Genomic DNA, 23,632 nt, shown 5'->3' on the forward strand with positions numbered 1-23,632 from the left:
CCATATCCCAATGATTCTTTTCACATACTGTTCTCATTAATTATGAATTAATTGGACTTGGATTTTTTTTTCAAAATGTATCTAGAGTATTAATTATGAATGAATCTGGAATTGTAACGTTATATCTTTCAAGTTTCTTATCAAGGTATTTGTCATAATGCTTCGTCTAATTACAGGAGTGTATTGTTTTCAAAATGTATCGAGCATATTAATGATGAATGAATCTGGAATTGTAGCGTTATATTTTTCAAGTTTGTTATCAAGGTATTTGTCATAATGCTTCGTATAATTACAGAGATGGTAGTATTATTCCCGCGTAGCTTCAGCCAGACAATACTTCTCGAAGTGCGTATTTCCTTTACCTCAGTGATGGTCAGTATCACCTAGACCGTTGCCAGAAGGTAATCCTTTGTGCAATCTTCCTCTTATGACTTGTATCGTCGTCACAAGTGCGTGCTACTCGCTTTGTAGTGATAGTTCGCAGTCTTTGCACACTCGTAGACAAGGCTGTGACAGGAACTTAATTAGTGGGCTCCTAATGCACGAGTGTGTTTATTTATGCTAGGTTAATCGTTTTTTATCTATTATTTCTCATATCTTTTCATATTTTTCACACGTGTGGGTATTATCCTTTATAAATAAAACCTTGTTTTGCAACTCGTGATTATTGACAGTTTTTTGGATAATAGTAATCTTAATAACGCTATTATCAGTCTGTATATTACGTTTGAAAGAATAACGCTAATATTATTCTGTGTATTACGTTCGAAAGAATAACACTTAATATTAGTCTGTGTATTACATTTTGAAAACACTAATATTAGTCTGCATATTAGGTTTGAAAGGTGAAAATACAACAGGCACATTTCATTGCCTTTTAAATATTTACGAAATTATAAATAATTTAGGATTATCTCTTTAAAAAAGATTTCTGTCACCAAAGGACATTTTAAATCAAAAATACTTCCCTGAATTTTTCTTTACTGCTTGTCGTGGAATATTAAGAATTTCCTCGCAAAAAAAAGAAAAAAAAACACCTTTTGTTTCTTTGTTTATCAAAGCGAGAATAGTAAATAGAAAGATAGACAAAAGAAAACCAACAGGTAAACAAAAGGAGTGGCTTAGTTCACTCAAGGCAAAAATATATTTCAGGATTTCCACCAAAAACTGAAAACAAAATTAAAAATATTTGTAATTCTGTTCAGATAAAAAAGGAACTTTTTTTTTAAACACTGTCGGTGCGTTTGTTTCAGCTGGAGAACAAGTCGATTTAGAATTTCCCCATCTGTCAATTTGTTTGTGCAAGACGACTCACAAGCAGCACAAAAGTACATTTCCGGATTTTCACAAAAAATGAAAAATTCCTGTTTTGCTGAAAAAAACGAACTATTTAAAAAAAACACTCGTTACGTTTCTTTCAGTTTATGAAGCGAGAACGTTTTAGTACTTCGTATCTGTCAATTTATTCGTGACGGCAAATCTCCTCTTTACTAACTCTTCACGTAACCAGAATCACCACGTGTGACGGGAGAGGGGCGGAGAGCGCTCCGTCGACCATCCTCGCTCGGCGGCTGGGCGACAACTGGACTGAGTCACTCTCGTCTCAGGTATCGGGAACCTTCCTCGTCGTCGTCCGCGCTCAGCCAATCAGAATTCAGGGACAAGAAGATAAACAAAAGTTCCGCAGCCAATCAAGGTCAAGGATTTTTGTTCATTCGTTTCTACAGAATTGACCGTAATGTTGTCAAGTTTCTGATACGCGGCTATAGAAAAAAAAAATTTTGGTGGGGGGGTGGGGCCATGGTTCTCTCTCTCTCTCTCTCTCTCTCTCTCTCTCTCTCTCTCTTAGAAAACGAGTTTGATACATACTTGAAGGTGTGGGTATGTTGCTCTCTCTCCTCCTCTCCCTATCTCCTTCTCTCTCTCTCTCTCTCTCTCTCTCTCTCAAATACTGTATAAATCGTGAGTTTGATACACGAATTTTGACTGGCAAAGGAATGTTTCTCTCTCTCTCTCTCTCTCTCTCTCTCTCTCTCTTCTTCTTCTTCTTCTTCTTCTTCTTCTTCTTCTTCTTCGCTTCCGGTTTTCGGTTTCGCCCGATGCTGAAACCGGTTTCGAGAAATCCGATTAAAGGAGTCACTTGTCCCGAAACCTGGATAAAAGGGAGGGACAGAGAGAGAGAGAGAGGGTGTTACCTGAGAATTAATTATTCCTTTTCAAGGCGTCGAGAGGTATTGCTTTTCATAACCTGCTCTCTTTTTAATTCCTGGTCCCTCTGCGCGAGAGAAACATTACAAAACGCGTAACAGATCCGTGTAATATAACAGAGCTTCTACCTTACTGTTTATGAGAGAAACATTACCATTTGTGAGAGAAACTACTCTATATAAGGGAAACAATACTATTTATAAGAGAAACATTACAATTTATGAGAGAAACTACTCTTTATAAGGGAAACATTACTATTTGTAAGAGAACTATTACTCATTATAAGAGCAACATTACTATTTACTAGCAAACTTACCCATCTACGATGGGTGATAAAATACGGGTGCAGAAGTGAAAAATTTATATGTACTATTTGTTCAGCAATATTAAAATAAGGGCGATTTTTATACATACCTACTACAGAACCTCTTTGTACACAATATTATCAGTTTGTCCAGAACTTAATTTCAAGTTGGCAGAGTCAGTTGCTCTGCTCATCGCCACATACAGTTGGCCATGCGTGAACTTGGGTGACGGCAGAAACACACCAACACGATCCAAAGTCTGGCCCTGCGACTTGTTTGCAGTGAATGAGAAGGCCAGGTTGATGGGAAACTGCCTGCGCCGTAACTGGAACGGAAACTGGTTGTCCGAAGGCATCAGAGGAATCCGGGGGATGAACAGACGTTTACCGGTGTGAGGGCCCGTTGCTATCACTGCTTCAATGACGTTGGAGTTTAGCTCCATAACGGTGTACCTCGTTCCGTTGCAATGTCCATTGGCAGGATCGAAATTCCAAAGCAACATTACCGGGCAGTACTTCAACGTTATTTTGTGCACTGGCAGTCCCGATGGATTTAAGTTATTCAAAAAATCTAGCGGATATTGATGATAATTTTCATCTTCTATTGTGTCCGAGCTGAAATATTCGCGACTTTCTCCGGGGAAGTTGTACAGAAATTATGTATAAAACATCGTAAAGCAACTAAGTCTACGGGAATAGCCTGTCTCGTTTCACGGCCAGAAACAGCTCCGTTTCAGGGAATCCCTTCTCACCCCCACCCCTTACAAAGGTGGGGGTTAGGTTGGATGAAACCCCATTACAAACCATCTTATGGGTCCCCACCATAACCCTGCCAAGTTTCATGCCCATCTGACCAACCGTTTGGCCGTGATTGAATGACAGACAGACAGACATTACGCCCATTATAGTATGATAAGAGGAACTACTCTTTTTAAGGGAAACATTACTAATTATAAGACGAATATTACTATTTATAAGAGGGACATTACTCAATATAAGAAAAACGTTACAATTTATGAGAGAAATTACTTTTTATAACGGAAACATTACTATTTGTAAGAGGAACATTACACTTCACGAGAGAAACATTACTCTTTATAAGAGAATCATTACTATTTAAAAGAGAAACGTTACTCATTATAAGAGAAACTTACTATTTATGAGAGAAACATTACTATTTAATAGAGAAACATTCCTCTTTATAAGAGAAACATTCCTCTTTATAAGAGAAACATTACTCTCTATAAAGGGGAGAATTAACATTTTTGTTAAATGACCCGAATATCCGATGTCAATGCCAAGATTTTGTTAATGGAATTTTTAACCTGTGAGTTTGTCATGTCGTTAATAGCTCCTCATATTAACATTGTCATGTGGATTTACTGCAAACTTTGGCTTTTGTTGTTTTTGTTATTATCGTATTCTATTTATTATTGCACTTTCCCCTCTTTGTATTTTGGTTTTATTGTTGGTTTCCTTTAATTTTATTTTATTTATTTATTTATTTATTTATTTGTTTGTTTGTTTATTTGTTTCTGTCTCCAGCAGGTCAACCAAAAAAAAAATCTCCGTAATGACTGTGACCCCCAAAATGTGGATGGGAGGAGATGACGTCATCGCTCGTCAGGGGTAGGGGGGAGTTTTTTTTTAAATGCTTTATAAGATGGAGGGGAGTGAAAAGGAGGGGGAGGGGTAGGAAGGGGACGGGAAATTCATTTAGCCCCGTCTGTCCTTTTCTTTTTTTTTTAATTCGCTTGCGAAAGGGGTCGAGGTTTTTTTATTAATCAATTCTGTCCCTCGCTGAAGTAAAGACATTTTTCTGGGAGAATAAGAAGAGGAAAAAGCAGAAGTTTGAAGGTAAACAAAGACTGAGATTGGTTGGATGCCCTCCTTTCGTCTTGAGGTTTTTTTTTTTTTTTTTTAATTCATCTATCTTTCGTCTTTATTCTCGTGATTTGTTCTGTTTCTGTTTTTCGTGTAGCATGTTTTTTTTGTTTTTGTTTTTTTTTTGGCTTGCTTGCTTTCGCCTTGTCGAGTTTTTTTTATCTCGTGTTTTTTTTTTTTATCGTCTATTATTCTTCATTTCTCTAGTGATTTGTCTTGTTTCTGTTTTTCGAATAGTTTTTTTTTTCCTTTCGTCTTCTCGAGTTTTTGTTCGTTTTTTTAATTTAATCGTTTATCCTTTCGTCGTTTTTCGGTGATTTGTATTTGTCTATATTTTTCGAATATTATGTGTTTTATATACCTCCTCTCGTCTTGTTGTGTGTGTATGTTTTTTTTCAGTCAAGGTCATGTTTTTTTCTGTATCTGTCATCGTTTTTTTTTCGTATTTTGTCTTATTTCTGTTTCGAATAACATTTTTTTTCTGGTGCTTCCTTTCGTCTTGTTGAGAATTTTTTTTCTTTTTTTTGTAAGTGTCAATGTCGTATGTCTTTTTTCTTAATCCGTCTATCCTTCCCCTGTTTTTTTTTTTCGATCTCTCTCTCTCTCTCTCTCTCTCTCTCTCTCTCTCTCTCTCTCTCTCTCTCTGTTCGAATAACAAGCCTGTCTGCCTGTGTAGCCTTGAAATAAAATTGTAATTAAAGGTGGATGTTTACAATTAAAAATACTGCAAAATCTCTTTTCACGTAATTAACACTACAGCCGACTAAACTATCATTTTTTTTAATTAACATCTGCAATGCTGTTAAATTCCTTTATGGTTTGCATGAGATTGGTCATTATTTTGGCATGTCAGTAACAATGAATAATTTTGTTTTATAATTCATAATTATTTCTGTCTCCCTTTCAGTGAATATAAATGTATAGGATAATTTGATAAACTAGATTATTTTTCCAATCGTCAATCCTATTATTTATTGATTTCTCTCTATATGCGCTGTTCATGACCGTCGGTAAATAACTAGTGTCAAGTTGATTATTGTTCTAACATACCTTTGAAATAATTTTTGTTGATAATTGTTTGTTATCATTATTAATTGTAAAAATTATTCTTTTCGCTTACTCGGGCGTAAGCCAAGAACCTACTTTGTTGTTATTCTTGTTGTTGTTGTTCTTGTTGGGGGTAGGAAAGGTGAGATAGAGAGAGAGAGAGAGAGAGAGAGAGAGAGAGCAGAATAAGTAACAATGACAATAGAACCAAATAAAAGAGAGGAATAGAGAGAAATGCCACGAAATAGAGAGAGAGAGAGTAGGGAAGAGGAAGAACGGAATAAACACAGGAATAGGATGAAACAGAGAACGAATTAAGGAGAGAAATTGGGAAAAACAGAACGAGTTACAGAGGTAAACAGAGAAAAGATGAGAGAAAAATCATAGAGGTAAACAGAAAAGATTAGAGAAAGTAAGGGAAGGGGAGAGAACTACAGTGTCTAGGACCAAGAAAAGATTAGAGAAGAGAGAGAGAGAGAGAGAGAGAGAGAGAGACAGAGACAGAGACTCCTTCGCAACTCCTATTCATCCGTGAAATATCTGGAGTTTCACCTACGGTTCCAATGTTCTTCAAAGGGAGGAGGTTCAACGTCAAGAGTGAAAGACGAAAGTCTTTTAAATATGAAATGGGCTGAGGAAGGCCTCCTCCTCTCTCTCTCTCTCTCTCTCTCTCTCTCTCTCTCTCTCAAAGAGATGTTTTTGTAAAGAAAACATGATACATATGTAATTTTCCTGTTTTTTTTTTAATAAATTTTTTTGTAGGAGTATTATTCAAATATTATTTGTTCAATGAAGCTGTAAAGTATATATATTTATATATATACATATACATATATACTCGTATAATTACATAAGTCATTTCAGACTTTTCTTTTGATAAATAATTTTTTTTGCAAAAGTATTAATCAATTATTATTTTTTAAATGAAGTTGTAAATATATATATATATATATATAATATATATATATATTATAATTATATATATATATTTACTAGATATAATATATAGATGTATATGTATATGTAGTATATGTGGTGTGTGTGTGTATATATTTTGCATGAAATATAATATATATATATTATATATACATAATATATATATATATATATATATATATATATATATATATATATACACATGTGTGTGTGTGTTCATACACACACACATACACACACACACACACACCCCTGATAGAGGAGACCAGAAAATCGTGCCATTGTTTGGCCGCGCCAATTAGCAAGTCACTCAATCACGGCGCTGTTAAAAAAATATATATAGACATATATCATAAAGACTCCTCCTCTCCCATTCAGGTTAATTGTGAGTAGGTGCAACTGGTTCAAATTGGCCGGCTTATTGGGTAGTAATGGCCTTTTGAAAAAATATTCAACTTTTTTTTTATTCTCTCTGCATTGGAATGGAAAAAGATATGGAGTCCGTTCCTGTATGATTGCTTTTTGATTTTATTGTTGTTAAAAGTATATTTTTTTTTTCTTTATAATTGAAAGAAAGATATGACTGTATTCTTTGGGCAAATTAGTATTCTTTTTTTATATGAGATTTATTTTTACTTACCCCTAGGTCATTGTTTGTTAAGGAACCTTTCCCAGTAATGGCGGAAAAATACTTTTTTTGGATAGGCTGAACTATTTTTCTCTTAAATGGTGACAGATGCCTTTCAGATAGGCTAAATTACTTCTCTTTTAGTGGTTACAAATACCTTTTAGATAGGCTAAATTACTTCTCTCTTATTGGTGACAAATGCCTTATAGATAGGCTAAATTACTTCGCTCTTTAGTTGACATATGCCTTTTAGATAGGCTAAATTACTTCTCTCTGTAATGGTACCAAATGCATTTTAGATAGGTTGTGTTATCTCTCTTTTTGATGGTGACAAATGCCTTTTAAATAGGCTAAAAGGATTCCTCTCTGTAATGGTGACTAATACCTTTTAGATAGACTGAATTATTTCGGTCTTTAGTGGTGATAAAGGCCTTTTAGTTAGACTAGAATGATTTCTCTCTGTAATGGTGACTAATACCTTTTAGATACACTAAAAGGATTTCTCCCAAGTATGGTGAAAAATTCCTATTTTAGTGGTGACATATCAAATGATTCATGGAAACACAGGAGAAACGAGAGAATGACGTAACCTGGACTCTGTTATATATATATATAATGCATTTATCTACTTTCTCTACATATATCTAGTCCTAAAAAAAAAAAGTCTCAAAATAACTAAAAAAAAAAAAAAATACCGTATCTTAAAGGGTGGTACAGCCCTTGTGCCAGCGCAGGGATCAATCCCCCCACCCCCCCCCCCCCCCCCGCTGCAAACCCCCTCGGCCCCCTTCGCCCTCATCCGTTTTCATTCTCGGGGTACAAAGGTATCGCGTTGCCCGAAAAAGGATGTCATTAAAATTCTCGCCTTTTTCTCCCTTCCCCGTTTCAATCTTGGTTCACTTTTTGTGTTCTCTCTCTCTCTCTTTTTCTTGTTTCTCTCTCATTTTGCTTCATTTTATCCTTTCAATAGTTTTTTTTTTTTTTTTTCTTTTTTTTTTTTTTTTTTTGTTTTTCCTCCAATGTTTTTGGTCATTTCAGCCACCCGCCCTATTTTTGTGTGTTTATTTACCAACGGCTCAGTTCGTTTTTTTTTTTAAGTTTTTTATTTTTATTTTTATTTTTTGCTCTAATTCTCCCTGTTTTTTTTTTGCCCGGTTTTTTTTTTTGGCTCTAATTCTCCTTGTTTGATTTTGTGTTTTTATTTTTATTTTTTGCTCTAATTCTTGTTTTGTGTTTTTATTTTTATTTTTTGCTCTAATTCTCCTTGTTGTGTGTGTGTTTTGTTTTATTTTCATTTTCATTTTTTGCTCTAATTCTCTTTGTTTATTTTGTTTTTATTTTTATATTTTGCTCTAATTCTTCTTGATTTTTTGTTTTTATTTCTTTTGCTCTAATACTCCCTGTTTTTTTGTGTTTTATTTTATTTTTATTTTTTGCTCTAATTCTTGTTATTTTATTTTTATTTCTTGCTCTAATTCTCCTTGTTTTTTGGCGGGTTGGTTTTAATTTTATTTTTATTTCTTGCTCTAATTCTCCTTTTTTTCTTGTGTTTTTTTTCCTAACCTTCCGTTATGTTGTTCTTTTCATACCATCTTTTGAATTTTATTTACTAAGCGGTTCAGTTTCATTAGTTTTTTTTTTATTTTCTCATTTTTTCTTGCTCTTACCTTCCTTATTTTTCGCGCGTTGTTTTTCTCCCTCTTTCTGCTTTGGTCGTGTTGTTCTCCCTTTTCGTGTTTTTCAATTTCTCTGATTTTCCTTGCGTTGTTTTTCCTCCCCTTTCGTCATGTTGTCCTTCCTTTAACCTCTTCTTTTTCAATTTCGTTGTTTTTCTATTTTTCCCTTCCTCTCATTTTCCTTATTTTCCTTGCGTTGTTTTCCCTCTCCATTTTTTGTTTCGGTGATGTTGTTCTTCCTTTACTCTAATTATCTTTCTAACCAACAATTCACCTTCGTTGTTTATCCTCTGACTTCATCCGGGGCACTGAAGAGTTGTTTCTGTCTCCCTTTCTCCACTCTGAGACTTCGCGTTGTTTCAGTTTATATATATATATAATAATATATATAATATATATATAATATATAAAATATATATATATATATATATATATATATATAATATATATCATATATATAATATATATATATATAATATATATAATATATATATATATATATATATATATATATATACAATCAATAAGGTAATCCACAAAAGTTGTTTATTATCCTGTTGTGCTGATGTGTCTCGAACACTGGACACGGTACCTTCCGACGATGCCTCAGTGGTTTGACCATCGACTGGATTCGTCGGAAGGTGCTGGGTCGGGAGTTCAGAGAACCCGTTCAGTACCAGTTTCCATCTGTAAGTTATTTAAGGGAGAACACACACACAAACATACCAGAACACACACACTAAAAGAACACCAGAGCCATGCTAATGATTTCGACCCCCGGGAAGGAGTTGTGAATGTCCTCGACTGATATCCTGCTGTCATGTGAATGTGTGCGTGTGTGTGTGTGTATCCTTTGCAACTAATGACTGAACCGTCCACAATCCCCAGCAGTTAACATTAGCCGTATTTCTGGGGATAATGGCGAATCCCTCTCCCCAGACCCGTAACTCACCCACCCACCCAGGGGGGTCGTGGGAACAAGATTTGCTGACCTACCCACCCAGGAGGCCCTGCGGGGGGTGTGAGGACAAGATTTTGGGATGAAAATTCGCTGAATGGAAAATGAAAGATGGCGTACTTTATTGTCGTTACATTTAGAGTCAGAATACTCTCTCTCTCTTCTCATGTATCGCTTACAATTTCGGCTTTGGGTATTTGTTCCGATTTTTTGCGTGAATTTGATATTTAAACTTTGAAGCTTAAATGTGTGAGTTGAAATCATTACTGTGTGAGTTGAAATCATGCCACGGTGTATGTGGACAAATTTATGTATATATATATATATATATATATATATATATATATATATATATATATATATATATACATACCATATATATATATATATATAAAATATATATATAGATATATATATATAATGTGTATGTGTGTTTGTTGTGTGTATATACATATATACTTCTGGTCTCAGTTTTAGTCAAGTGTGCAAGTAATTTAAGCCTGCGAGTTGTAATTTTGCCATTAAATTTTTTTTTTTTTTAGCCTTTTCAGCTATCGAGTCTTGTAATCATCTCTCATTTTACGTTAATATGTAATATTTCATTTAGTAGAAAAATCCCTGAAGATGTGATGATGTCGGCACGAAACGTTGGGTGAAAGCACATATTTTTCCGAGGTGACCCCGTATCATGGAAAACAATTGACTTAAACGAAACAATAAAAGCTGCTGTAATTGACTTAGTTTGACGATGAACCTTGATGAAATGAATTCATATAATCCCCCCCTCCAAAAAAAATGTTTTTCATGTCAATAAAAAAGAATTAGTTTGTGTATGTAACTTAAATTGTCATAGACATAAGCACCCTCGTCCGTGGAGAGTCTGGCAAAAACAAGAGAATACAATTAGGATAACAAACTCGAGCCTCTCTCTCTCTCTCTCTCTCTCTCTCTCTCTCTCTCACTTCTTACTACCTGTGGAATTAACTGTGACAACATACGACTTGTTAATGAGGTTGGGAGCTACGTATTTATGTGTTCCCCCTCCCCCACACATCTCTCTCTTTCTCTCCCTCTCTCTCTCTCTCTCTCTCTCTCTCTCTCTCTCTGGAGAGTTCTCCTGGTGTAATATTTCTCTTTTTTTGTGCCCTCTGTGTGTGTGTGTGTGCGTGTGTGTGTGTGTATGTGTATGTGGAGCAATATTTCTCTCTCTCTCTCTCTCTCTCTCTCTCTCTCTCTCTCTCTCTCTCTTTGTCTGGAGAGTTCTCCTGGTGCAATATTTCTCCTTTATTTTTTTGTCATTTCTGCTCCATTTGGCCCTCACCTAATGAGGCATCACTGATCCACTGGAGTCAGAAGAAGGAGAAGAAGAAGAAGAAGAAGAAGAAGAGAGAGAGAGAGAGAGAGAGAGAGAGGGAGGGAGGGAGTTCGTAGAACCAATTCCTTTCCAACGTGAGTTGATTTATAAGAATTTACAAACGAGTATTGAAGTTTAAATAATGTTATTCTGGATCGAGATTAAAAGTGTTTTGGGAATAACTTGCAGGTTAAGATGTCTGTCTTTTTGAATTATTAATTATTTTAAAAGTAAGTTTTAATTCGAGATATAGAGGAATAGTTCCTAGGTCATTCTCGTGATTAAGGTTTTACAAGACAGTCTTGTAAATAAATTCGCAAACCTGTTTTGTGACTGAATTAGTAAACGCTTCAGGGAATTTACGAAAGTGTTGTCATCAAATTCCCGAACCAGTTTTGTAACGGAATTAGCAAAATAATTATATCATTAAACTTGCAAAATCTTTTTGTCATTGAATTTCCAAAGCAGTTTAGTATACAAGTTTGCAAACATTATCGTCATTGAACTTGCAAAGAAAGTATAGTAATGCAGTTTGTATGTATGTATTTCTATACATGTTTTTTGGTGTCTGAATTCATACACATACATATATTTTTCTAACATATAACATATATTTATGTGTGACTATATATATATAGTATATATATATATATATATATATATATAGATATATATATATACAAAATATATATATAACATACCATATTGAACAGAAAATACTTACAGATTATTATTCAAGCCATTTAACCTCACGTAGCTTCTAATGGACTCCATCCCTCCAGAGATTTCATATTCGTCAAACTCCTGATGATCCTGGGGCCTTATGCCATCACCTTCTTATCCTATTTTGCCGCTGTAGACATTTGGCCCTAAAGTCCCGCCCCTCGAGAATTTTCGGAGGACCGGAGAAGGGTCAGAGACCCGTGGGTGATTGGCGCACTATGTTAAAGGTCAGGGGAATGGGGGAGGGGGCGGAGGTGGGGGGGGGAAGTCTGAATCTGAGAGCTTCGAGGAGAGAGAGGGAGAGAGAGAGAGAGAGAGACTGACTTTGTAATAAGAAATCCACTTACACTAAGAGAGAGAGAGAAAGAGAGGCTCTATATATAAGTAATGTATTTATACATCGTTAGAGAGAGAGAGAGAGAGAGAGGCATTACATAATAAGTAATATACTTACATCATGAGAGGAGGAGAGAGAGAGAGAGAGAGAGAGAGAGAGAGAGAGAGGCTCTATATATTAAGTAATAGTACCATAATCGTTAGAGAGAGAGAGAGAGAGAGAGAGAGAGAGAGAGAGAGAAACATTTGTATAAGATATATATATAATATATATAGATATATATATATATATATGTGAATAAGGTGTGTGTGTGTGTGTGTGTGTGTGTGTATATATATATATATATAATATATAATAATATATATATATTATATATGTGTGTGTGTGTGTGTGTGTGTATGTATATGTGTGTGTATATATATATATGTATATATCAATTCAAAGATACAAAATGTCCTTCAATATCTAAATTCACTTACCTCCCAATGAATATTTTAATATATGTACCGAAGGGGATTTTTTTTAAATTGATAATAATTTCGTCCCCCCATGGGATCGAAACCACCGTCCAAGGGAGGGGGACGAAAACAGGACATATATGATATATTCTGGGAGGTAAAGTGAATAGATTATTAAAGGGACATTTGTAGCTTGAATTGATATATAAAAGGATTCGGTCGATTGTGGATAATTATTTATATAATGTAATATTATATAATTATATAATATCAATATATATATATATTATATAATATTATATATATGGTAGCTTGATCACCGTACTACAAAATACATTTCATTCGTAAAACAACTACAAGACACGCGCAAAACGTCACAACAAACAAAACGGACAAAACAGTATAGCACAAGCGGAGGTCACACACACACACACACACACACACACACACAGACGAAGGTATGGGAGATTAATCCGAAATTCCGACGACCCCAACGATTTTCGGCGTTTGTGAAACGTATCATGACCGGTGCCTGACGAACGGCTGGAATATTACAGGCCTCTCTTCTCTCTCTCTCTCTCTCTCTCTCTCTCTCTCTCTCTCTCTCTTTCTCAATTGCTGTTGTGTTTCCTTTCATATTGTTTCTGAGATTATATATTATATATCATATATATATATATATATATATATATATATAGATATAGTATATATGTATATATATATTGGTGTATTGATGTATGTACGTATGTATGTATGTATGAGTATGTATGTATGATGTATGTATGTATGCATGCATGTATGTATGTATGTATCGGAATACTGTAACTCCTTCCTTCGTAGATTCCAAGGAGCTTTGCTTTGAAGGTGATACATCCACTTAAATATTGGATAACGAATTCTGCGGGCACAACCCCCCCCCTTAACCCCCCCCTTCCCCTTTCCCCCCTTTCCCTCTCCTCTTACCCCTCCCTCATTTCCCCCTTTTCCCCCTTTCCCCCCCACCCACCACTCCACAGCGCATCGTAGCGTGAATGTTAATTTATGCCTCCACGTGGGCTTAAGAATCCGGAGAATAAGAGATTCCACTAAAGTCGAGGTTTGTAAAAGCCCAGTGGAGCGGGTTATTTATAGGAGGGGGGGGCGGTGGAAGGGAAGGAGGGAAAAATCCACCCCAAAAAAAAATGGGGGAGTTTCGTGCCCAGAAAAGATTAAATTCTCCCTTAAAAAGATGGGGAGTTTCGTGTAGAAAAGATTAAAATTCCACAAGAAAAAAGATGGGGAGTTCTGAGTAGAAAAGATTAAATTTCCCCAAGAAAAAAAGATGGGGGAGTTTTGTGTAGAAAAGTTTTAAATTCCCCAAGAAAAAGATGGGGAGTTTGGTGGTAGAAAAGATTAAATTCCCCAAGAAAAAGATGGGGGATTTTGAGTAGACAAAAGATTAAATCATAGGAAAAAAGAGGGGAGTTTTGTTGTAGAAAAGAAAATTCCCCAAGAAAAAGATGGGGATTTTCTTTTGATAGAAAGATTAAATTCACTAGGAAAAAAGACTGGGGAGTTTTGGTAGAAAAGATTAAATTCCCCAAGAAAAAGATGGGGAGTTCTTAGTAAAGGAAGATTAAATTCCCCAAGAAAAAGATGGGGAGTTTTGTGTAGGAAAGATTAAAATCCCCAAGAAAAAGATGGGGGAGTTTTGTGTAGAAAAGTTAAAAATTCCCCAAGAAAAAGATAGGGGGTTTGAGTAGAAAAAGATTAAATTCCACTAGGAAAAGATGGGGAGTGGTAGAAAAGATTAAATTCCCCCAAGAAAAAAAGAATGGGGATTGTTTTGAGTAGAAAAAGATTAAAATTCACTTTTTAGGGAAAAAACGAATGGGGAGTTTTTGTGTAGAAAAGATTAAATTCCCCAAGAAAAAGATGGGGAAGGTTTCTTTAGTAGAAAAGATTTAAATCCCCAAGGAAAAAGATGGGGAGTTTTGTGTAGAAAGATTAAATTCCCCAAGAAAAAGATGGGGAGTTCGAGTAGAAAAAGATTAAATCCCCAAGAGATGGGGAGTGTAGAAAAGATTAAATTCCCCAAGAAAAAGATGGGGAGTTTTGTGTAGAAAAAAAAGATTAAATTCCCCAAGAAAAAGATGGGGAGTTTTGTGTAGAAAAGATTAAATTCCCCAAGAAAAAGAGGGGAGTTTTGTGTAGAAAAGATTAAAACCCCAAGAAAAAAGATGGGGAGTTTTGGAGTAGAAAAAGATTAAATTCATAGGAAAAAGATGGGGAGTTTGTTGTAGAAAAAGATAAAATTCCCCAAGAAAAAGAGGGGAGTTTTTGGTAGAAAAGATTAAATTCCCCAAGAAAAAGATGGGGAGTTTTGAGGTAGAAAAAGATTAAATTCACAGGAAAAAGATGGGGAAGAAGTTTTGATGTGAAAAGATTAAAATTCCCAAGAAAAAGATGGGGAGTTCTTTTTGAGTAGAAAAAGATTAAAATTCCCAAAAAGAAAAAGGGGGAGTTTTGTGTAGAAAAAGATAAATTTCCCCAAGAAAAAGATGGGGAGTTCTGAGTAGAAAAGATTAAAAAATTCCCCAAGAAAAAAGATGGGGAGTTTTGTGTAGAAAAGATTTAAATTTTCCCCAAGAAAAAAGATGGGGAGTTTTGGAGAAAAGATTAAATTCCCCCAAAAAAGATGGGGGAGTTTTGGGTAGAAAAGATTAAATCCCCAAAGAAAAAAGATGGGGAGGTTTTTGTGAGAAAAGATTAAATTCCCCAAGAAAAAGATGGGGGAGTTTTGTGTAGAAAAGATTAAATCCCCAAGAAAAGATTGGCGAGTTTTGTGTAGAAAAGATAAATTCCCCAAGAAAAAAGAGGGGGAAGTTTTGCGTAGAAAAGATAAATTTCACTAGGAAAAGATGGGAGGTTTTGTGAAGAAAAGATTAAAAAATTCCCCAAGAAAAAGATTGGGGGAGTTCTGAGTAGAAAAGATAAATTCCCCAAGAAAAGATGGGGAGTTTTGTGTAGAAAAGTTAAATTTCCCCAAGAAAAAGATTGGGGAGTTTTGTGTAGAAAAAGATAAATTCCCCAAGAAAAAGATGGGGGAGTTTGTGTAGAAAAGATAATCCACAAGAAAAAAGATTGGGAGGTTTTGGAGTTTTAGAAAAGAAAATGAAAAAAATAAAAATTCACTAGGAAAAAGATGGGAGTTTTGTGTAGGAAAAGATTAATCCCCCAAGAAAAAGATGGGGGAGTTTTGAGTAGAAAAGATTAATTCACTAGGCCCAAAAAAGATGGGGCGGACTTTGTGTAGGAAAAAGATTAAATTCCCCAAGAAAAAGATGGGGGAGTTCTGAGTAGAAAAGGGGATTAAAATTCCCCAAGGAAAAGATGGGGAGTTTTGTGTAGAAAGATTCAAAATCCACAAGAAAAGATTGGGGCGTTAGAGTAGAAAAGTTAAATTCCCCAAGAAAAAGATGGCGGGAATTTTGAGGAGAAAAAGGGATTAAATTCCCCAAGAAAAAGATGGGGGGACTGTGGAGAAAAGATTAAATTCCCCATAAAAAAAAAAGATGGGGAGTTTGAGTTAGAAAAGAATAAATCCCCAAGAAAAGATGGGGAGTTTCGGTACAAAAGTTTTAAATTTTTCCCCAGGAAAAAAGTGGGGGGCGTATTTTTTGGTAAAAAAATAAATCTTTGCCAATGAAAGATGGGGAATTTTATTTGTGGAAAGGAAAATAGAATTCCCTAAATGATGGGGAGCTTTTATATGGATAAAAAAAATTTATTTCCCAAGAAGGGATGGGGAATTTTAGTTGTGGGGGAAAAATAATACCCCCAATAAAAGATGGGGAATTTTATTCGTGGCAAAAATAAAATTCCCACAAAAGTGGGAATTTTTTTGTGGAAAAAATAAAATTCCCAATAAAAGATGCGGAATTGTATTCGTGGCAGAAATAAAACTTCCACAAAAAATGGGGAATTTTATTTGTGAAAAAAATAAAATTCCCAAAAAAGATGGGGAATTTTAGTTATGAAAAAAAATACCAATTCCCCACATAAAATGGGGAATTTCATTTTGTGAAAAAAAAAATCTCAACAAAAGAGGGGAGAATCTGGTTGGGGTATTGTAAAATCCCTCCCTCCATAAAAAGCGGTATTTTATTTTTAAAAAATTTTTAAAAAATCCAAAGTCCCTAATAAATGAAAAAGACATGCAAATGCGGGTCGCATAATATACATAAATAAACCACAAAACAAACAGAATGCCACCCCTCTCTCTCTCTCTCTCTCTCTTTCTCACTCCGCGACACGTCGACATCATCATTGTTTCGACAACAAACTGGACGCTGGCGCTTTTGTCCGCTAATTTCATTGTCTGCTAAAACGCTTTGCTAAGGTTTGTATGTAAACACGAGCCGGGTGACTGGCTAGCTGGATCCCACCGTCAGACCGCTAAATTTAATCTCGCTAAGTTTTTTTTATTTATTTTTTAGTTCCATTTACCCAACCGCGACTCTGTCTAGCTTATAAATTATATTTGTTGTTGTTCGTGAATTTAGTTTATTTTTTTATGGAAGTGGAGGTGTATTTTAATGTCTATACATAGTTTATATATGTGTATATATATTTTTTATTCAGAGGTTATAAGTATGTCAATGTGTGTGCGTTTGTAGTTTTTTTTTTTACGTTTGTAAGTTTGTTCTTTGTTTTTTATCTTGGTCGTGTTTGTCCAGAGCTGTATAACGTCTTTATTGTTTCTGGTTATGTTTATGAAAACCTATATATTGTTTTATGCTGTATGTGGCCAAGTTCAGAGAAAGCAAAATTATGTTTTGTATTGTATATGGTCACGCTTATAACAAAAACTATAAAACATTTTATATTGTACATAGCCATGTTTATTTCAAAGCTTCATAATGTTTTGTATTTCATAAGTTTGTAAAAACCTATATAACATTTTATGTTATGACCATGTATATTTCAAAGCTACGTAATGTTTTGTATTTACATGGCCATGTCTATGCAAAACTGTATGTCATTATGTATGCGTATACTTCCGTAAATGCAAAGCGTATATGGAAATGGACAGACTTGTATAAACTTACACATGTGGGCACGTTTATGTAAATCTTGTGAATATGGACGTGTTTATGCAAATATACTAAGTCTTTGCATATGGCTAAAAGCATCGGACACTTCTGTCATTTCAGTAGAGAGAGAGAGAGAGAGAGAGAGAGAGAGAGAGAGAGGAGAGAGAGTCCATCAAGGCGTTTGGTAATGAGAGAGAAAGAATTATTAAGTAACAGAAGCAAGAGATAGAGAAAAATAGAATATTTAGAATTACGAGAAATATTATTAAAATAATATTGAAATTTCATGCTTGTTGAGTTTCAGGTGTTAATCCCGTCGTTTAGCAGTCCTCCTTAATCCGGAAATGGGAGCAGGGGGGGGGGGGGGGGGACGGAATGTGGGGGGGAGGGGGAGGTGAGGGGGGTGGGAGGTTACAAGCACCGTTCCTACCTACGCCATTCAGGTGGTCACGGAAGCTTATGTGCCAAAGTGGGTCCTTCAATTTAGGGTGAAATGTGACGCTGCGGTTAGTGGGGCTCTCTCTCTCTCTCTCTCTCTCTCTCTCTCTCTCAAGGTGATGTTTATGAGTATGTAACAAAGGTATCCAAGTTTTTACTATTATCAAAAACTGCTCTCTCTCTCTCTCTCTCTCTCTCTCTCTCTCTCTCTCTCTCTCTCTCTCGTTTATACCTGTGAAAATGTGTATGAATAAATAACGTAATTATTGAAGCTATTCTTATTAAGAAGTGGGTCTTCTCTCTCTCTCTCTCTCTCTCTGTGGAAAAATGTGTATGAATAAATAACGAAATTATGAAGCTATTCTTATAAGAAGGGTTCTTTCTCCTTCTCTCTCTCTCTCTCTCTCTCTCTCTCTCTCTTGTTGAGAAAAGTCAATCTCGTCACAATCTGATCAAGACAAAAAGACGAACGAAGCAATAACTGAATTAAGGAAGAAGAGAGAGAGAGAGAGGGGGCCGGGGTTGCGGGTGGGGGAATAATCAAGAGAAAAGAAAGCTAATGATGCCGGAAGTAAAAAGCAGCGGAGAGTGAAAGTACGAAAGAAGGAACCACGAAGAAGAAGAAGAAGAAGAAGAAGAAGAAGAAGAGAGAGAGAGAGAGAGAGAGAGACGCAGTGTGTCGGAATAATAGAGACGGGTGAATGAAAGAGATGAATAATAAGGAAAGAGAGAGAGACAACACGAAAGAATAAGAGATATAAATAAGAAAAAAATATTGCCTATGGTGAATTAATGATAAAGAAAGAGACGAATAAGATAATGCGGAACAAATGAGAGAGACTGAAAGAAATGAGAGATAGGAAAAGAGAGGGAGACAGTACGAAAGAATAAGAGATATAAAATAAATGAAAAAATTACGTTTGTTGAAATAACGATAAAGAAAGAGGCAAATAGAATAATGAGGAATAATGAGAGAATGAAAGGAATGAGAGATAGGAAAGAGAGAGAGAGAGAGATAAAATAAATAAAAAAATACGTGTGGTGAATTAATGATAAAGAAAGAGACAAATAAAATAACGAGAAATAATGAGAGAGACGGAAACAAATGAGAAATGATGAAGTGAGAGACAATATGATAGAATGAGAGATACAATAAAAAAATCATTGCGTGTGATGAATGAAACGACGAAGAAAGGTACGAGTAAATAAAATTGTGAAAAATAGATAAAAGACCTGAGAGACTAATGACTCGGAAGGAGTTTGGGGATAAAAAGATGAAAATAAAAATAAGAAGAAAGATGAATAATTATTTGAAGGGAATTGGTGAGAATCAGTGATGTGTTGTCCTCAGAGGAAGTCGTCCGGAAATTGATGGAATACATTTTAAATTGATATTCGTAATTTTTTTTTAATGAAAAAGGTGGAATATTTCTTCATCCGTGAGATTGCAGGAAGTAAGTGGAGGAAGGGGAGAGAGAGAGAGAGAGAGAGAGAGAGAGAGAGAGAGAACGGTAAGAATAGGTATATTAAGAACACGAATTCCCTAAACAATAGAGACAGAGAACGATATATATAGATATTAAAATCACGAATTGCCAAAAACGTAGAGAGAGAGAGAGAGAGAGAGAGAGAACGGTAAGAACAGGTATATTAAGAACACAAATTCTCTAAACAATAGAGACAGAGAACGATATATATAGATATTAAAATCACAAATTGCCAAAAGCGTACAGAGAGAGAGAGAGAGAGAGAGAGAGAGAGAGAGAGAGAGAGAGAACAGCAATATAGACACACAAGATGTATTAAAACACCAATTGCCAAAAAAGAGAGAGGAAGAGAGAACGATAAAAATAGTTATTAAAAAAAACATTACTAAAAAAATGGAACAAAAAAGGGGGTCAATCCTAGAGCCACCTGAAGGCAGGATAAGCCACGCAAAGCCGTGCGAATCCTTCTTCAAGAGATCTCAAAAGAGCCAAGTTGATCCTCTCTCGAGGTCCTTCTGTGGGGGCACCTGCTGCCCTGCATCTGACAGTTCCAGCGTCAGCTGACTTCCCCCAAAAGGGGGGTTGGGGGGCCGGGGGGGGGGGCGGGTTTTTGCAAGAAACAACATCCAGGTTCCTTCTCAGGAGGAGTCGAGGCCTGTACTGAAAACTATACTCTGTTTTTTTCCATCCGTCCACCCGCCTGTGGTGTTTGCGTATGGTAACACTGCGTCCCGGGCTTTAGATAGTTACGCTATGTGTACGTTTTAGGTAAATAAAAGGATATCTGGGTGTACATTTGCAACTGAAAAGTGTTTTAATAATTTACTGTATGCGAATTACACCGTTAATGTTCGAAATAGAATATTGTTATTATTGTTGAATGTAAGCTGAATGTAACTATCTAAAGCCCGGGACGCAGTGTTACCATACGCAAACACCACGGGCGGGTGGACAGATGGAAAAAAAACCGAGTATAGGCTTGAAGGATACATTCTCTGCCTGGTGGGAAAAAAAATTATTCTATAATAATCCCCAGGTCATATCGACGCCTGTGTGGGCGTTCTCCACCTGGGGACTACCCTAAGTGTAGTCAGTACACAGTACACAGCCGGTCCAGCGCATGCGCAGGAAGGATATGGTTTGTTCAAGAGGGGAAATTAATTACTTTAAAAATTCGGCGTCCAGCGCATGCGCAGAAAGGATTAGGTTTCTTCACATGGGAAAAAATACAAATTACTTCTAACTTTCGGCGCCCAGCGCATGCGCAGGAAGGATATGGTTTCTTTGCGTAGGGAAATATACAGATTACTTTTTTAAGTTTTGGCGCCATGCGCATGCGCAGGAAGGATATGGTTTCTTTACGTAGGGAAAAATACAAATTACTTCTAACTTTTGGCGCCCAGCGCATGCGCAGGAAAGATACGGTTTCTTTACGCAAGGAAAAATATAAATTTCTCTTAAAATTTTCCCTTTTAATTCAACTTTTTGTGTTCGTTTGTTCAGATTGACGCTGAGAGCAACCAGTCTCCATGCCTCTCTCAACAGATGGCTTACACCGGAATGATTTTAACAGCTCCTTCACATCAGAGACCACCAGCATCTCGTCCACCGCATTCAGATGAGGGTCACTCTAGGAAATCACAGACTCTTTGACAGTAACTCCGCCGCTAATGGAGTCATTGTTTGCGTTCGGGAATAAAATGATGATTATTAGACGTCCCTTTGATGAGTTCTCTCTGTTGCAGGATCCATTTACAAAACTGAGACTTCAAAGAATGTTCCCCTGATTTCCTCTCACGACAAAATTAAAAAAAATGATAAAAAAAATTACTCAAAAGCCGTTTTCAACTTATAAAGACGTTGATGATGATGATGATGATGATGATGATAGGGAAGAGAAGGGAAAATAATTATCTTCTTTTTTTTTAAGGAAGATGTCTTTGATGGGTTTAATACGTCAACATTTGGCTCCCTATTTCGTTCTAAGACATTATTTTAACACAGTCGTTTGTCGTAGTATTTTAATCATTGTCTTGCGATAGTTTTAACAATTGCTTTTTTTATATTATTTTATGAATTTTTTCATATCTTAATAAACTTTTTATATTACTTTATCATTTCTTGATGATATTTCATCAGTTGTTTGTGATATTATTATAACAATTCGTTGTTGGCATAATAACAATTGTTTGAGGTAAGAATGTGAGTATTATATATATATATATATAGATATATATATATATATATATATATATATATATATATATATATAATATATATAATATATGTATATATATATATATATATATATATATATATATATATATATAGAGAGAGAGAGAGAGAGAGAGAGAGAGAGAGAGAGAGAGCAACAACACAACCTCCAAATCGAGTCGTCAGTGAGAATATTTTTTTTTTTATTTCAAAGTTACAAAAAAAAATATGACTGCATCAAATTTGAGTATTGCAAAGAAACCCTCCGAAATGAACAGAACTGTAATCTGTAAGGAGAGAAAGAGAGAGAGAGAAGAGGAAACTGGAGTGAGAGAGAGAGAGAGAAAGAGAATATCCATCCAAGATCTGATCTGTGATGACACTCCTTCTTCAAACGAAAGGCGGTGTCTGTGGGCGGCCCGAGTCAAGTGACACTCGAGCAGTTCTTCGTTGATGGCTCTCTCTCGAGTGTCAGCCGGGAATCCTCCACCTTCCGGATCGTCTTCCCTTTCATTATCGCCACGGCTCCATTAGCGGCGATTGCGACGCCATTTTAAGTAACTACGTCAATCAATCAATCAGCCATTAGTGGCGAAAGGAATGATTGTGTTGCAAGCTCGGTTAATTTCGAAGAGTATATTGCAATATCTACAATATTGAACAGGTGAGCCTCATGAGGACTTCTTACAGCTTGCAACGGATCACTAAACTGTGCTCCAAGCCTCACACTAGCCCAAGACCACATGACAGGAAACGGGTAAGATGGGGAGCAAATTAAGATGTGTTCATGTAAATACAGTGAATAATATCCTCAGTCTCCTCTTAAAAATTTTAGAAAGTATCTTCCTCTTTGATTAGGATTCTGTGGGAATAGGGAACTCACGATTGAACCGGCTTTCGGCTGGAACTCTCTGGCTACCTATGTGTTTCCAGGGTTTCAGGATTCCCTATTCAACTTTTGTTTTTGGAACTTAATTTGTCATGTAGGAGGTTTGTATCGCCTCTAACGAATGAGTCCGTCCTTTGTCTGTCAAATTTTTAAATGTTTGCATCGTGCCTTAGGCCCCAAGCTGCATCCCCTTTCATTCCTTTTACAGCACTTCCGTTCGTATTCTCCTCTCTTAACGACTGATTCATGCAACTGCTTTGAGGTCTCCCCCGCCCCCCTATCACCACTTTCAAATCTTTCTACCCTCTATTTCCCCATTTCGGCTTCGTAATACAGGTCCCAGCGAACTAGCCTTTTGAACTCATTCTAAAACTCCATTTCATCGTTTTCCATTTCAATAATTCCGCGATATAGCTCCCACTCGTCTTGACGAGGCTAAATGCGCAAAAAGAGGCGCCAATATGAGCTCATTTCACGAAACGCGGGAAAGAATACATAAGCATCGCTCTCTCTTTTCAAAATGATATTCAGCCCCACTCGATGATTTCGTCATTGGCGAGTCTAATGCCATGTGATTGCTCGAACAAAATTCACGGGGATTTTTACGACGAATTTCCGCATTTTCCCCCGGTGAAAATTGGGAAGCTCAATGAAAAATGACAATATGGAGAATTAATAGTAATTACTTTTTGCCATCCGCTGGGGCGGGTTAATTTTTTTTTTTTTTTTCATGACAAAAATACGTGGGTTATTTATTTCCTCTTTAGGATATTGGAAAGATAACCTATTATTACTTCGGTGTTAGCTATAGCTATATTATATGTATATGTATATACATATGTATAATGCTATATTATATATATATGGGGAGAGAGAAATAGATTATTCAATAAGCCAAATGCTTCATGAAGGGTCATATTTGATAATTAAGTTATTGTAACAATATGTATAAGATTATTTTCTGTGAATTATATGTGCCGGTTCCCTCTCTGAATCGCGCTGATTTTCTGAGTGGA

General features: G+C 35.8%; 1 protein-coding gene across 1 annotated transcript in view; it reads right to left on the bottom strand.

Annotated features, from left to right (window-relative positions):
- The window catches only part of LOC135207745 (cationic amino acid transporter 4-like), a 113,879-nt gene extending 112,304 nt beyond the window's left edge, over nucleotides 1-1,575 (bottom strand). The window contains exon 1 of the mRNA XM_064239570.1: nucleotides 1,496-1,575. The gene's annotated coding sequence lies outside the window, so the exon portion shown is untranslated. The remainder of the gene's footprint in view (nucleotides 1-1,495) is intronic.
- Nucleotides 1,576-23,632: the final 22,057 nt, after the last annotated feature.

This window comes from Macrobrachium nipponense, chromosome 34, assembly GCF_015104395.2.
Source record: "Macrobrachium nipponense isolate FS-2020 chromosome 34, ASM1510439v2, whole genome shotgun sequence".
Lineage (NCBI taxonomy): Eukaryota > Metazoa > Arthropoda > Malacostraca > Decapoda > Palaemonidae > Macrobrachium > Macrobrachium nipponense.